The 16,877-nt window shown below is 45.5% G+C and overlaps 1 long non-coding RNA gene across 3 annotated transcripts in view; it reads left to right on the top strand.

The window, feature by feature from the left end:
• Window positions 1-12,370, top strand: part of LOC106146916 — a 23,778-nt gene extending 11,408 nt beyond the window's left edge. For all 3 annotated transcript variants that reach the window (XR_001231543.1, XR_001231544.1, XR_001231545.1), the window contains exons 2-4: window positions 7,669-7,829; window positions 8,828-9,020; window positions 12,353-12,370. This is a non-coding gene — a long non-coding RNA (uncharacterized LOC106146916). The remainder of the gene's footprint in view (window positions 1-7,668; window positions 7,830-8,827; window positions 9,021-12,352) is intronic.
• The last annotated feature ends 4,507 nt before the right edge of the window (window positions 12,371-16,877 follow it).

The raw sequence follows: 16,877 nt of genomic DNA, 5'->3' as shown, positions 1-16,877 counted from the left end.
GGAGCCAGCAGGCAGAAAGCTAGCCAGCCCGAAGGCTGGCGCTCCCCGCCCACAGCTCCCTGTGCGCCGGAAGCATCCTTCCAGGGAACCGGAAGGCCGGCCATACCATTTTTAATAATCATCTCTTCTTGATCCTGTGCTCTGGGTGAGGTGTCTTGCCATCTGCTCACACAGCACTTAGTATGGCTCCTTGTGCTGCAATAATTGATGGTTCAAGTAGAGTTCAGCATCTTCATCATCTGTTAAACTCAATTCCTAGGGGCAGCACCAGGTCTGCTTTGCCCTGTCTATTTCAGAGCCTTGTCTTGTGCCCACCATATTACAGGGACTTACTACCCATATGTTAAACAGAAAAGTAACTGCAAATCTGAGCCATGTGGTCACAGTGTCAGGATGTGGAAGGTCAGGAACCACATGTGTATATGGGATCTCAGCTTGAGCAGCAAGATAACATCAGTACTTAGCCGACTGTGTTTATCCTCTTCCATTCTCCCCCTCGCCCTTTTGGTTCACTTATGCCATTCTGTACTCATTTCCAAAGGAAGGGGTTTAAGAGTAGAGAGTAGAGAAATGCAGGCATGGCCTTAGTATGGTTGACTGTGAACTGAAGTTCATATATAGAAACATAATCTCCAGAGCAACAGATTCTCAGAGGTGATTAGGTCTTATCGATGTTGTCCTCATGAGAGTGGGCTTGTGATTGTGGGGTTGAGCTTGTGATAAAAGCAAGTTTGGCCTCTGTTGCAAGTTCTCTCTTGCCCTTTCGCCCTCCTCCAGGTGGGGATGCAGCCAGAAGGCCCTGTTCAGATGCTGGCCTCTAGCTTTGGACTTGCCAGACCTGGAACTGTGAGTTCAAAATCCTGCTCTTCATAAAGTCTTCAGTCTCATGAAATTTGGACTAAGATATGTCTTGTCTGGCTTGTGATCTGTATAGAGTGAGTGTGGTTTTTAATGAAGAATATATCTGGTCTTTGTTCCCAATTCCTGGAACAAGGCTTCAAAAACCTTTGGCATTTCCTGAGTAACAGGAGTGTCTTTTGGCTAATATCTATATAATTTTTTTTTGTCAAAAACCAAAAATATGGAAGCAGATAGCATACATATGTATGCTGTTTGATGACTGGAGCTTTTATGGAGAGCAGATAATAGGTCCCAGAAGGCATCCACTTGTTAATCCCTGGAATTTATAAACATGTTACTTTGACTAGCTAAAGAAATTTAGATAACTGGAGGGGGGGGGGGAGGAAGGAAGGGAAAAGAAAAAATGATGAGAAAAAAGGAAAAAAAATGAAACAACTCTTTTGTAAATAAGGAAAGGAAGAGGGGTAGAAGAGAGGGGAGGGGAATGGGGAAAAAAAGAATCACACTGTATCATGTACAGGTACAAATTCCTTGTAATGAATGTGATCACTATGTATACCTAAAATGTACCAATAAACTTAATTAGTTAAAAAAAGTAAGTGATATGTATTGTTCTAAATATAATTTCCAATGATGTAATACTTGTAGCAAGGCAGCTTATAACTATGAGAATTATTATTATGTAATTTACATAATTACTATGCCTGTAATATAATTTATTGTTCTTTTCATTATTTTGTTCAATTTTTTACCTTTGTCTTAAACTTATTTTCAATAAATGTATGCCCCCCAAAAGTTGTAAAATAAAACAAAATAAAATTTACAGCTGTAGTTAAATCAGAAAACTTGTAATGGAGAGATTATTTTGGTCTACTCATGTGGCCTTAATGTAACCAGAGAGTCCATAAAAGGAGGAAACAAGAGAGTCAGAGAAGTAGGAGTGACAACAGAATAGAGGTCAGAGTTGGAGGGGGAGGCTGGAGATGGAAGAAGGGGCCATGAGCAGGGGGATGCAGGTGGTCTCTCAAGCCTGGTAAGTATGTGGAAAACAGGTTCTACCCTAAAGCCTCCTGAAAGAACCCAGTCCTGCTGACACTCTGATTTCAGTTCAGAAAGAACTAGTTAGCCTTTGACCCGTAGAATTACAATTTCATAAATTTGTGTTGTTTTAAGCCACTAAATTTGTGTTCATTTGTATAGCTGCCATAGTAAACTAAAACTTTTATGAAAAATATATAATGAACATTTTCCAGATCCATAAATATACTACTTGAACCTCAAATTTAATGACTTCAGTGATTTTCCACCCTAGAGCTATGCTATACTTTATTTACTGACCTATGACTACATGTTTAGGATGCTTTCAGATTTGTTTTCTTTTTGCTATGGTATACAGAACTGTGATCAGTATCCTTGACATGTACCCCTTTTTTTTTCTTTTAAAGAGAATAAAAAATAAAAAAGAACATTAAAAACGGTACAGAATTTCAAAACACGATGATAGAAAGCCAACAATGGTTGTTATATTGCATATTGTTATCTTTAAAGTAGTTGTTTAGATTACCAACTATAGGCATGCAAAACTGATAAAAAATTAACCATTAACTGTTCCTTTCAATAAACCAATAGAAATTAGTAGTACAATTATCTTAGCTATCTTGTGCATGTGTGTGTATATATGTATATATATATATTTCCTTTCCTTCTTTCTTTCTTTTCTCCTTACCCTCACCCCAGTTGTCCTTTCCTTTTGAGCAGTTTCTGCCCCTTTTGTATTGTCTCCCTAGTGTGAAAAACTGAAAGAGTAAATAGAATCTGAAAGGGACATATGTCTTTTGCACGTTTCTGCGATTTTCTTAGGACCGAATAGCATGAAGGGCAGTGGTAGGGAATGCACATTCTGAAGGCTTGAGACACATGTTAATGTCATAGTTTGAGACTCAGAGACTTCTCAGGTACATTTGTTGGTAAGCAGGTGACTTCATCAGTCCGTCTCTGTGAAATACAGTGACAAGTACTCCTACAACAGAACACTCCTTCATGTTTGAGCCCAATCACTTCTTTCTGCTGTCCTCCGTCTATGAAAAAGAGGAAGGGGTGTGTGAAGGAATCCAACTGTCCCCAGCCCAGGCTGACCAAAAAGTACTTTAAGCCTCTTCCATCCTACTGTGCGTTTACACCTGCTAACAATGTGAAATTGTGGGTTAATGAGGCCCAGTCAGCACAGAGGCACCTTGTAACGCCTATCTGTCTTCAGCACTGCTCCCTGTGCTTTCTCAAGCCCCGCCCCTAGCAGGCAGCACAACTCCTTTCCACTGAACTCAGTCCTCAGTCCCATTCTGACCTTTTCCGTTCACAGCCACCCTTTATGCTCATGACTCTATAACAGACCTTATAGTCTATAGGAGAGCTAACCAGTCTGGTCTCAGTGCCAGGGTGGTCCCTCAGTTTTGTTCTCAATAAACCTATCCTGACTGGCAAGCTCGGGCCTTTGTTCTTTCCTTCTTTTTCCTAACAGTGTGCTGATGTTGTGCAGAGAGCTGACTTGCTTTGTAGACAGCCAGTTGACAGGTTTTTGTCTAGGGACTTCCTCCTGAGCAGCACAAATGGACACTCAGAAGCCACGAATCACTTGCACATGAATATATCAATTTATTCTTGGACGTGTTTGCCCTTGTGTGGTTGAACATTTGCCTATCTGTTATTAGAGATATTTTGGCAGTGTCTGCGGGTATGCTGCAAGGGCAGCTGAATGTTGCAGTTGGGGAAACTCTGCTGTGAGTATCCAGGAGCATTTGTCATGCATATTCATCATATCTCCAAATTCTACTGTTTGAAAAATAAAGACACTGCTAGAGTTAATCAGGGACAAAGGACTGATACGACAAGGGTGTTTTGCATTGGGAAAAGTAGTGATAAATCCAGAATTTTAATAATTTGAATTTTAATGTGGAATATAATGCAATATTTGATTTTCTATAGACAGCTTTATTTACTTCTAAATGGTTAGATTAATTCAGAAGAAGCCAGAGTTCATGGACACAAAAGGGCCAGAGATAAGGGAAAAAGAAAGACAAACCCCAGGACATGGGGGAATGTGCTACAATGGTCATTTGACAAATCCTAAGTGTGCTAAAATTGGTTATGGGGTTATGGAAGGACCACGGCTGAAGTTCTCAGATAACGGGTCTAGGCATGGCCCTAGCATACGTATTATCTTGGCACTATGCCTGAGTTCTACTACATTTATAATCACTGGCATATATATGATATTAGCTGCTATATATAAGCAAATTACCTACAGATATACCTACAAGGGATTATTGACCTCATACCAAAGAAATCTATATCTGAAAAAGGCCAAACATCGAGAAGAAAATCAAAATAAATCTATGTGATTTTTAAGCCTGATAGGTCAACTTCATTATAGTCAGAAATGCCTCACATAGTGGTACAGCCTGTGCCTGGGCTTCTGTGTACAGACCATGGCGGTGAGACTTTGGGGTCCATAGCTGCTCCCCAGCCCCCTGCTCTCTGGCACTGTTACCCTGCTTGGTTCCTTGGCTGCCACGTACTGAGCATCTTTGTTCCACTGTACCCTTTTGCCGTGACGTTTCTCCCTTCAGGCCAGCCAGCCATGGACTGACTCTGCTAAGTGAGAGCTCTGTTAAACCCTTCCTTTAAGTGTGGTGTCTCAGCAATGGGAAAGCTGACTTAAATAATCTGAACATTTATTTGCATAAAATTACTCTGAAATACCCACATGTTCAAATTGCTGTTTTTCTTTCACTCTTTTGGTGTTTGAATTAAGTCTAAGAAACACGCTTTTCCCCTACAGCTCTCCCCATAGGCCAATGGGCACCTGAGAAAGAAAGTAGCAATGCACATGTGCAGAGGGGTCTCTGTGTTGGTCTTCCAGTGCTGCTGGAGCAAACCAATGCACATCTGGTAGATTAAAACAACAGAAACTTATTTGTTCACAGTTCTGGGGGCCAGAGATCCAAAATTAAGGTGTCATGAGGGCCAGATGCCCTACAGTCTCCAGGAGAAAATCCTTCCTAGTTTCCTCCAACTTCTGGTGGCTCCTAGCACTCCTTGGCCAGTAGCAGCATCACTCCCATGTATGCCTCCAGCTTCATACGGCCTTCTTCTCCTCTCTTGGTCTTGTCTTCTCTCTCCTTGAAGGACCCTATGGTTGGATTAAAGGCTCACTAGGGTAGCCCAAGATCACATTAGGTACATCAGCAAAGACACTTTCCCCAAAAAGGTTACATTCAAAGATCTGGGGATTAGGATGTAGCATCTCCATTTTGGCGCCACTATTCAACCCACTGCTCTCCCCTGAACACTGTCTCCCCACTGGAGGTTGATGCATGCAGAGTAGCTGCTTGGTTTACTTACTGAGAGACTGAACGTACACATGGACAGCAGCCAATGTATGAAACAAACAACTCAAACTCCCAATGTGTGGAGACCTGCATGGGAAATCAGCCTGTTATTTATAGTAAGCAGCCCAGGAGGCCAGGCTGCTCTCTGTAGATCAGACGTCTAGGAAAGTCAGAGTGCTATCTGTCTGTCTGTCTGTATTAGTCCATTCTCACTACTAAAATGCAATACCTGAGGCAGTATAACTTTATAAAGAGGTTTGCTTAGCTCACCGTGAAAGTCCAAACAGCACAGCACAGCTGTGATGAGGGTCCATAGCAGATGGTGAGAGTGCATACGGGAGCAAGAAGTCACATCTGCAAACAGGAAACCAGAGGGAGCCTGGGGCCCCACCATCCCTTCCAAGGGTCCTCCCAATTGACCTATTCACCAGGTCCTGTCAGCTGAAAGCTTCTGCCTCCTAACACTGCCACACTGAGGGCCTCCAGTGCTCAGAGCTTTGGGCACACACTTCAGTCACACCCAGACTGCAGTGCTCTAGCAAGGAACCAAGGAAGCCAAACAACAATGCTGCTAACCATCAGCCCCCAATGGCCCATGCTTGACTCATAATGGACAGTTTCTCTAATCCTTTCCCCATACTTCTAACTTAGGACTGGCCAGAGAAAGCCAAATATGCCCCACCAGTCTCATGGCTCGCCCTGCTTTTCTACCTGTCCGCAGTTTCTGTTGACCCCCAGCACCCAGTGAGGTGCACTGAAACCTGCCCTTGCCTCTGGTACAGCTCTGTACTCCTTGCTTGCCACAGGGTCTCTGCCAAAGGCTGGTGGTGGTGGCTGACTCCTTGGCTACAGCAAGCTCTGGTGAATAGCCTATGTTTACTTGCCTTGATTTGCCTTTATTTCCAATACATCTTGTTTCTTCTGACCATAGTAGCAAACATTCCTTTGAGGACTCTTCCTTTAACACCCCTTTCCCAACCATTCAGTGTCTGTCTGCTGCCTTGGCATGTGATAGAATGGGGTGACAGTGCAGCCTAATGGTTAGAATGCACAAAGGGCCAGGTGGCCAAGCCCACTGGGGCATGTACAACACCATGACCCATGACCACAGATTAGGACACACCACAGACCGACCATGCAAACCCTTCTCAAGTCTGCACAGACTCAAAACAGATTGGGTGTTCTGTAAGTTGCACAGGCATTCTGTAAGTCAACCCAGGGGCTCTATAAGTTGCATTACTTTATAGTTTCTTCCTTAGTGACTGACTAGGGTTAGCTTTGGGACACACCAGTGTTTAGTTTTTGTTCCCCTATAGCCACAGAATACTGGCAAGGAGGCTCACGAGGAGTGAGAGGGATTGTGCAGATGTATACAACTGTGTGAAGCTGGCTGAGAGAGATCAGAGGAGGCCCAGAGGCTGGGGTGGGGGCAGGGTCTAGAGACACAGCGCTGGGCATGAGAAAGTGTGCCGCAGCATGAGACAGCGGGAGACAGCCCCTCAGTGGGGGACGCTGAGTGTTGGGTGCTTGGTGGTGTAAAACGAGGGGGTCGATTTATACGATTCTTAAAGGTCCCTTCTGCTCCATCATTCACATGCTGGTACCGGTCTGACATTTGCCCAATGAGAATGTAATTTTGGTGCCTTTGCTTTTTCATGTTAAAGGTCTCAGGTTTGGTTTAAAACATTCTGTGGGACCAGTGGGCTCTAATGGCCATGAGGATGAATGGGCAAGCTGGCTGTAGGTTTTCCAGAGAATTGTTCGGGGGAGCTACAGGGGCCTGGCCAGGTGCTGAGGGCCGTTCCTCATGCCAATCTGAGTAATGCCCACTGTATTAGTTTTACGTGTTGGGCTTCTGTCTCTGTTTCACGTTGAAGAAATTTTCCTTTAGCCAAACCTCTGGAAACACTGAAGTGGTGTGTTCCAAGGAGGTGAATCACAGAGCCCATTTCACCCTGGTTGTCACTTGTCCACAGTAGTCCTGCTTTCTTGTCTCCAACTCTGTTGCCAGGTTTGTGTCCACCATGCAGTGGCCATGCTCTGTCACCTGGTGCCAAGGTGTTTGAAACCACTGGTGGGTTACAAACAGCATGACAGTTACCACAGGCCTCATGCAGCTGATGTTGCAGAGCCTCTGGAGAGGAGGCGTAATTGATTCCTATTTGACAGATGAAAAGCTGCAAGTGCAACCTGTTCAGAAACCTGCATGACAGCGTTGGGTTCTTAGGACAGTTGGGTCTAGAGGTCAAGCCTGTGACCTCCAAACCCAGAGTCCCCAGCCTAACTAACACAACCCTTTTTTGAGCAGCTGACTTTAGAGTTTCTGACTGCTGCTCCTTACTGAGAAGGTGGTGGCCTCTAATTGCTAATTCTTGTTGCCAACAGAACTTACACTTTTGACTCTTTTCTATGATGACAGGATTTTAGCACTGAACATCCTGACCCAGGAGCAAGGAAAATTAAAAACGGACAAGATCTGCATTCCCTGCTCCACCCTTCTGGGACACCCTCCTACAGGTCATGAGTTTCCTAGGCAGCTTCAGAGATCAAGGCCTCACTGTGGCCATTGGGTTGTCACTGGTAAGAGCCTCTTGAAGATTCCAGCCATTATCCTATTAGAATGCGGGGCATGGGAAGGCAGGACCTCTCTCTGGCTGCTATAACAAATGACCACAAATGTCAAGGTTCAAAATAACACATATTTACTCTGGGGATTAAAGATAAACAAACCATGACTTACCATGATTGTTAACCATGCCAAATTAAGAAGTGCCCAGGAAATCAGTAGAGCAAATTTCTGGATATGTCCGAGGGGGTTCATGGAGGTGCAACCTTGGGGTCTATATCTGGTCCCTGGCCCCTCTCTGCCTGGCTCTGTTCCTCTGCTGTGCTTCCTGGCCACCATGAAGTGAGAGGCTCTGCTCCACTACGCCCCCTGCCTTGACGTCCCTGCCTTCTCGCCAGCTGAGCCTGTACTGAATCCCCGGAAACCGTGAGCCAAATGAAATTGTGCCTCCTTTAAATTATGCCAAGTATTGTGTCCCAGGGGCAGGAAGGCTTGCTAATATGCTGACCCAACTAAAATCAAAGTGTCAACAGGGCTGGTTCCCTCTGCAAGCTCCAGGTGGAATCTGTTTCCTGCCTCTTCCAGAGTTGATGGCTGTCCACCATTTGACCTTGTCATTCCAATCTTATTCCATAGTCACGTGGCTTTTTCTTCTTCTGTGATAATTCCCCTCCCCTTTTATAAGGAATACTTATGTTCTCCCTTTATAAGAAATACTTGTGCTTAGGAAGCTGGGCCCACCAGGATAATCAGGATAATCTCTTCATCTCAAGATCCTTAATCACGTAGTTCTTTGAACTGTGATATATCTACAAGGGCAGGGGATCAGGACGTGGACCTCATGTGGGACTAATATCATACCAAGCAATTCTCAGATGAGGTTGGAATCTAGCCCCAAGATGTGACTGCAGATGGAAGGGACCCCGTCTCCTTGGAGACAGTGAATGATGGGAGGGGTTCTGTTCACAGCTGGGTGCATGATGATGCTGTGCACCTACTTGTCCTATTACAGAGCTGCCAAAGATCTTGACTCTAGAAACCTCCCATCCTTCAGAACTGAAGCGTGGACCATGGAGTGTGCATAAGGCTGGGCTGGAGGGAGCCTGAGGAAACCGCTCTGTGACCGCAGAGAGCCAGACAGATCCAGAAGTGCTGGGTGCTCTTGGCTGAGGCTGTGGACCTGAATCCTGGATACAACACACACAGTGAGTAGAAGCCTGGATTGTTCTATACTTTCCGTACGGCCAGCAGGTCTCTCACCATCAATTTCCTTGGCTCTGACACACATATAATGCAAAGATGCACAGCAGTTTTGTTCTATGTTTGTTGTCCACTGCTTCTTTGTGAAAGTGTATTTATTATTTATTTTTAACAACAGTCCCTGTACATGTTCAGGGCAGCACATATGAATAATTCAGAAATTCATAAATTAACCAAAATCCTGCTGTTCATCCACCAACTACTCAAAGGCAATACCCCGTTTCCCAGGCAGGGGCACCTGCACACAGGTAGATGTATGTATCTGGAACTGTTTGTAAGTATAGAAGACATTTTTGCAGTAATTATCCAAATGCTACAATGGGTAAAAATTTGGATTCACCTCCAAACATCCACACTGGTGCTTCTTACATCCCTCTGTTCTTGATATCAGGAAGTGGAGGTGGCCACATCTTTCTCTCTTAAAAGGCACGAGCAGGGAACAACACCAGTAACGGAGCAGTCATGTCTTATCATGAGCTTCTCAGATTTTTTGGATTTGAGTTTTTTGGATGTGAGTCATGAGATCCAAGGCTATTGATTTGCAAGAGCTGAGCTCTCAGAAAGAGAAAATGGTATCTGAGATTCAATAACTTGTCTCTGACCATTAAAAGCTAGATAAGTCCTTGTCATAAGTTAATAATGTGTGCACGATAAAGAATGGATTTGGGGAGGAGCATTGGAGAAAGAGCCAGCCTGCGAGTCACCCTGCTGCAGAGAGTTTCGGTGATTTATGGAGCAGCAGCGTGGTGGCCCTGAAAGGGGGCAGGGACAGACATAGCTCAGTGGCTGCTATAGTTTGGATCTTAAATGTCCCCCAAAGGTAAAGGTTGAGTGTTGCTGTGGTGTGATTGGCAGATGGTGGAAACTTTAAGAGGTGAGGCCTAGTGGTAGGTCTTCCAGTCACTGGGGGAGTGCCCTTGAAGTGGGTAGTGGGACACCACACTGTTCTTCTCTTTTTTGACTCCTGGCCAGGATTTAAACCATGTCATGCTGCCTCATCTGAGGCTGAAAACAACAGGGTCAAACAGCCATGGAATGAAACTTCCAAAACGGTGTACCAAAATAAACCTTTCCTCTTTATAAGCTGGTTGCTGTCAGGTATGTGTTATGGTCATAGAAAGCTACTACGGTGGTCCAGGGAGCAGGGTGAGGGCTCAGGGGAAACACCAGTGGAAGGACAGGAGTTGGTCCAGGCCAGCAAGCTAGTCCACACTGGCTTGGCTGTCAAGCCCCCTGCAGGCAGCACCGGGACCTTTACTTCTTGTGCATCTGCTCACAGACCGCCCTTTGATGTCACCTATTTGTGCTGCTGGGCAAGGCCAGCCTCAGCCCTGAGCTCGGCTGTATCCATCAGAATTGCACTGTGCGCTCAACCTCCCTTTTGAATGGCCTCGGATGTTCTCAGGCACCCAGGTCCCCAGGAGGTAGAGCCCAAGGATGGCATCTGCAGGAAAAGCAGAGCTCTTGCCTCCATCCTCCATCCATAGGTAGGAGCAGAAGGGACCACACTCTCCACCAGCCACTGACATTCTTCAACATGTCTCCCCCTCTGTGTGTCACATGACCTTCCAACAACGACAGCCACTCCCAGAAGTGCCTATGAGGACTGCTTGCTAATCCCTCCTTCCTAATGGCCATCAGGGCTGGACACTTGTCCATGGCCATGGAGGGGGAGTTGGGATATAGCCACCTGAAGTGCAGGAGGGACTTGGTGGCCTGCAGTGTATCTTCTACATGTTTTACCACTCCCAGACGTCTCCCTGTGCCCTCAGCTCATGGATTTCCACTGGTTACACCACCTCCCTGCCACACTTGTCTACCCTCCTCCCTCTCTCTTTTCTATAATGGTGCTCAGGCACACTAAGCACGCTTTATTTCCCCTTTATAGTTCTCTTGCTGAACCAAAACCCAAACTGTAAATCAAGCAAGGATGAGACAGCAGCCCAGCTGAACTCTTGGCTGAGAAGGGCTGGTGGGCAGTGCCTGTGGACACCTGGTGTTAAGCACAAGCCAGGCCTTTCCCAGGGAGAACTAGAGGTAAACGAGGCACTGCTGGCCTCTTGGCAGTGCCTGAATGTCCTCTGTGGAACTGCCACAGACACTTCCTCTGCCCAGTGTCCTCCAACCTGGCTTTCTTCATCACAGTTCAGGAGTCCTAACAACACACACCTTTTCTAGGTTACTGTTTTGATATTTCAGTCATTATTACCAGAACTGAACTCATTACTGTTTTATTATTGCAAATTTGCCTTGTCTCAGAACACTTCTAAGTAGACCCTGAGATAATGGCTTTGAGAACCCACTTGTGTTTGTGGCCTTGTTCTCCAGAATAATGAACCCCAGGTTCAAACAAAACCGCAATGGGGCTTTGGAGAAGATTGATTGAAAATTGGGTGGGTGGAGGTGACTGCCTGTAATTCCACACATTTAGAAACAACAACCTTTAAAGTAGAATTTTAGCAGGAACGTTATTCCACTATTTTATTAAATTAAGGAAAATATACCCATGAGTGCACCTGTTTCCAGAGTAGAGATTGCGACACAGACTTTAAAAATAGTCACTCAGAGCAGAAGTTCTTTCACTGAAGCTTTACAAGCCACAGTGAAGGTACAAGAAGTCTCTCTTCTTCCTCTCATTGCCTGGTGCTGGGGATGGCATTGATGGGTACAATTACTGAAACAGTTGGTTCCACCCTGGGGTTGGCTATGGTTATTTTGTGACAGCTGGGTTTAAGGAAGCCATCTCTATTCTTGAGTACTAACACAGAATGAGACATCTTTGAGCTGCCTCTGCTGTGCCCCACTGCTGCCAGAGCCCAGCATGGCCTCTGTTCTTGAAGAGTACTTAACATCCAGCTTCCTCAGCTTTCCCTGCTTGGTGAAGAGGTTCCAGGCCAACATGCAGTGAGGGGCTCTCCTCTCCACCTCCTCTGCCATGATGTCTCTGCCTCAGCACCGGCCGGCCATGAACCCCAACTCCTGAAACTGAGACTAAGTAAACATTTTCTCGTGTAAGTTGTTTCTCTTAGGGGTGTCACTGTGGTGATGAGACCCCAAGAAGCACACAGAAGTAATGTTTAATGAGGGGTGGAGAGGAGAGCCGCTCATGGCATGTTGGCCTGGAGCAGGGAGAGAGTGGAAGAGGTAGAGAAAAAGTGGCCCAGGACAAGATCTAGTCTCCAAGGTCACGGCCACTTGATCCACTCCCTTCAATGAGGCTCCATCTCCTAAGTTTCCATTGCTTCTCAATAATGCCGTCCAATTTTGATCCTAACAGTGTATGATCCACTGGTGAGGTGAGTGACCTCACCTCACTGGTGAAGTGACCACCCTCCACTGGTGAAGTGACCACCCTGACCATCCAGTCACTGCCGAAGCCCATCAGCTGGCAATCAAGGCTGGAATGCAATGATACTCTGGGGACTATTTTATGTAACAACCCCAGCAGAGGGTATGTCTTGAAGAGCTTAGCCCTTGAATCCATAGACTGAATGAAGCAGCTGGGCTTCCCTGACCTGGAATGGCATCTTCCAGCCTGTGAAGGGCCTGAATAAAACAGGAACTCAGAAGAAGGGTGAGTTCTCTGACTGACTGTCTGATCTGTGACGTCAGACCTATCCTGACTTCCGTGCTCCTGGATCTCAGGCTTCAGACTCTGATTGGAACCCACACCATCATTTGTGTTGGTCAGGTTTCCAGCTTGGAGGCGGCAGATACTAAGACTTCTCAGCCTCCATAATCTCACAAACCATCACCTCCCTGTCAATCTCTCTCTCTTCCCCATCTTCTCCCTCTCCAATTCTCCTTTTCTCTCATACTAGCTACACAATCTTCCTCATAGGTTTCTCTGGAGAACTTTGACCAATATGGAAAGTTTCTAAGGTTCCAATAGACCTGGTCTGGGAACAGCTGACATCACTCCTACCCACCTTTATTTGGCTACTGCTTAATCACATACCACATACATGCAAGCTGGGAAATGTAGTCTGATAGCATCAGCCAGGTGTGGGGAAGAGTGTGGCGACCATCTTGTCAGTCTCCTTGCAGGAAGAGTGCGTCAGTGGGCCCTGCAGCTACAACAGTGCTGGACACAGAGTGGACATGGACTAAATACTGTGGAATGAATGCATTGCATCTTAATCTACCTAGTCTGATCTATTTTTCTAGATATCTAAATTGGAAGAGATTTTTTTCTCTTCATCTGATCTTCAGTAGCACTTGTAAACTTTATTTAGTACTGAAAACTCACAGGGAGATAACATACAAGCAGAACACCACTCTTACCTCTGCCATGAGACCTGGCCAAACCTCGGAAAAGTTACTTCACTGTCCGGGAACTCAGTCTCTACATCTGCCCACTGGGTCTCTGGGAGGGCAGAAGTGCTGGTGGGCTTTGATCCATATGTGGTCAGCTTGCAGAATAGACCTAGGATCAATGTTTCTCTGTTGATTTTCTGACCAACATGGTTCTCTGTGGCTGACATCTTCCTTCTCCCTTCTGGGGAAGATACATTAAAAAGAAGGACTCCCAGATGGGTGGATAGGAGTACCTGAATGTTGAAAAGGAGGCTTTTTCTTTCTTTCTTGATTTCAAAGGCCACCCGTGTAATTCAGGTGTGCCTTACTATTTCCAACTTTATTCCTTAATGATAATTCTTCAACAAGTGCTGTGGTTTATATTGGAAATACAAGAAGGTCTTGATAACACTTTTGTGACAGGCTTAACCTCAAGGATAGTTGCCAAATTTTGAGGAAAAAAGCCCACATGGTGCATACGACATGGAACATACATTACTTATAGCAAGAAGTTATATTTTGTTTCTCTGAAATCCTAATCTGACTGGGTGCCTTCTAATAGCAAAGCCGGTAAATCTCTAATCTCCATCACTGGCTTTGCTAAGACCACTCTGTCTCCATTTATGATTAGGCTGATTGGCAAAAATGATCAGGACCTCAGTGTGTGTGTGTGTGTGTGTGTGTGTGTGTGTGTGTGTGCGTGTGTGCATGTGTTGTGGGGTGCATGTGTATACTGTTAGAGATGGTGCCCCAGCCTTTTTCAAGCACAAATTCAATACTTGATGAGCAGCTTGGGTGTTCATACACAAGGGTCCTATTTCCATTTTGGTGGATTGCTGGCCAGGCCACTCCAAATCTCAGCACACCCTACCCTGGGGGTCATTTTACTTTGTAGCCTTAAGAAGAAGGGACCTTCTGGGCCTCCCATTCATGTTATTTTCCCCCTGACCAAAATTACTCAGCTGTGTCCCTAATGATTGTAGTTGTGTCTTCTTTATTAAAATTGGGGTCAACCTTAACATCTGTGAGCCATGTTGTGATTTAATTAAGATACACTTAGTTTGGTCTGCAACCACTTATAAATTTTAATTAAATTGGCTGTGTAGTAGCTGAATTATTTTATAAGAATCCATGCATTTGATAAGAGATGTAATTATCAGTGTTCAAAATATTATACTTTTCTATTTTGAAATCCTCATTTTCAAAGAGAAGTCATTTTAAGTGAAATTTAGCTTAAAATAAGCTTCATTGAGGCCATTCTTGGCTCTGATTTTCATTCAGATTCATCCCTTGCCCTTATCAGAAAATGCTCATCATTCATTCATTCCATTCATTCATTCTTTCATAGATTCACGACTTCAGTAGATAGGGCCAGTTCATTAAGTACCAGGTACTGTGCACGTCACCGTATGGAAAGATCAAGTCTGCAGAGTTTTTAATTGTCCACTCGGGTTTGTGCTTTCATTACTCACAGTCAGTTCTGCTGCTGTCTGGAAAAAGACCTGGGTTAAAGGTGCCCAACTGAGTCACTCAGAGGAGAAAAGTTATCTTCTTGTTTTTACTTTTAGTGAACATTGTGTCTGATCGGGGCGGCGCTGTGGATGGAAAGGGAATGTGGATGGAATGGGACCTGCATCTCCCCAAACTCATGTTGCAGTCAGGACTTTCAGGAGGTCGTTAGAGTTAGATGAGGGTGGGACCTATGCCGATAGGCCTGGCGACCTTGTACAGTGCAGAAGTTCTGTCTGTCTCTCTGTGCTCATGCACGGAGGAAAGGCCATGTGCAGGCCGGCTTCTGGCACTCTGAGCTGGGACAGTCATCTTACAGAACTATGAGAAATCAAATTTCTGAGGTTTAAGCCCCTCAGGGCATGGTATTTTGTCATGGCAGCGTGAGCTCATGAAGACTTGCCTGAGTCCAGTCTCACTTCATGCCAGAAATTTCTATGGGCGATTGCTGCTCTGGTGCTGGATGGGGCAGCTCCGTCTGGGTGGCAGTTTCGCCCAGCCACGTCTTCCTGAGAACAGCGGGCATTTTATCACCAGTGTTTGCGGCATAGCTGCTGACTGTGGAGCAAAGTGGACCTGCCCGTCCTTGTATTAACTCATGACCTTGACCCGTTCCCACCGCATCTTGACTGATCGACCCTTTCAGGCTTGACCCCTGTGATTTACAGTGTCAAGTCCACCACGGAAAGACGAGTGCAGCATTCTGTGTATCAGGTCCTAGGACTTGCTTCATTCTGCCAGGGGAACATTTTTTCCATTATAAGAGGTAATTAATCCTTTCTTTTTTGTGTCTCTCACTGAGTCTCATATGCCAACAGATTTCAGAGCATTAAAAAAGATTCCCATTCAGTTTAATATTTGATGTGACTTTTACCCTGCTGAGCCATGTCCAGCCCTAAAAGCGTAGTTCCTCTTTCCCTCTGAGTCCTGCCTTTTGCTTGTGTTTGATGCACTGAAAATGCTCTCTGTGGCTCAGTGGAGAGAGCCAGCCCCCCAGGCACATAGCTGTGACTGAAAATCAATGTTCGGTGTGGACAGTTGAAGAGAACCTTAAATAACATCTTAGAAACTGCAGTCTTCGGCCCCCACTGCCAGGTGCCCAAGGAGACTGCAGCAGAGGTCACTCCAGCGAGCATGTGTGCTCCTTCTTCATGTGCAGAGGTTTAGCGAAACCAGCAGACAGAAACTGCAATAAGCATCACCACTGCAAGGCATTTGGCTCCACAGATTATTCCAACACTTCTCCTCCCCTACCCCTATGGGAAGAATGTTTAAAAATATTCAACTTGGCATTGGATTAAGTCATGCTCTCAGGCCTACCATGTGCAGCTTATTGTCTTTCAAAAAGCAACACTTAGCAACTTTTGCCCCTTGGCAGCGCCTGGTGCCAAGATCAGCAGGAGGATGCTCCCAGTGAGAACCAGGTGTTATGTTCGTCTGGTGTCAGGTGAGCAGGGGCAGTGAGAGCCCCCTTTATTACCTTCTCATTACAATATAATGCATGGTGTATTAGTTACTTTCTGGTCGCTGAGACACAATCCCTGACACCCACAACTTAAAGGAGGAGAGCGTTAGTTTGGCTCACGGTTTGTAGACATTTCAGTCCAAGGTTGGTTGACTCCAAGTCAGGGCAGCATGGAAGAGGAGCAAGGCAAAGGAGAAGTTTGTGGCAGGGCAGTCAGGAGGCAGAGAGAGCTCCAGGGAAGAGGGAGTGAGATAGGCCTTTCCAGGCCGCACCCCCAGAGACTGCCTCCTCCAGCCAGTCTTCACCTCTTAACATCATTCAGTTACTGGTAAGTATCATGGCACTGTCACCACCCAAACCCCACCTGTGAACTCACAAGTCTTTGGGCAACATCTAGATGTAAACCATAACACACAGTAAACCTACCATCTGTAAAAGGATCTATGGGAGGGGCGCTATACACCACATATCTGAAATTCCCCAAATCCTTAAAGACACCCTTAACACTGTGCTTGCTGATTTTTGTTAGTAT

Source organism: Chinchilla lanigera, unplaced genomic scaffold (assembly GCF_000276665.1).
Source record: "Chinchilla lanigera isolate Chin_1 unplaced genomic scaffold, ChiLan1.0 scaffold00103, whole genome shotgun sequence".
NCBI classification, from domain to species: domain Eukaryota; kingdom Metazoa; phylum Chordata; class Mammalia; order Rodentia; family Chinchillidae; genus Chinchilla; species Chinchilla lanigera.
Note: the sequence above shows the minus strand (reverse complement) of the source record. Positions and strands in the feature narration are given on the sequence as shown.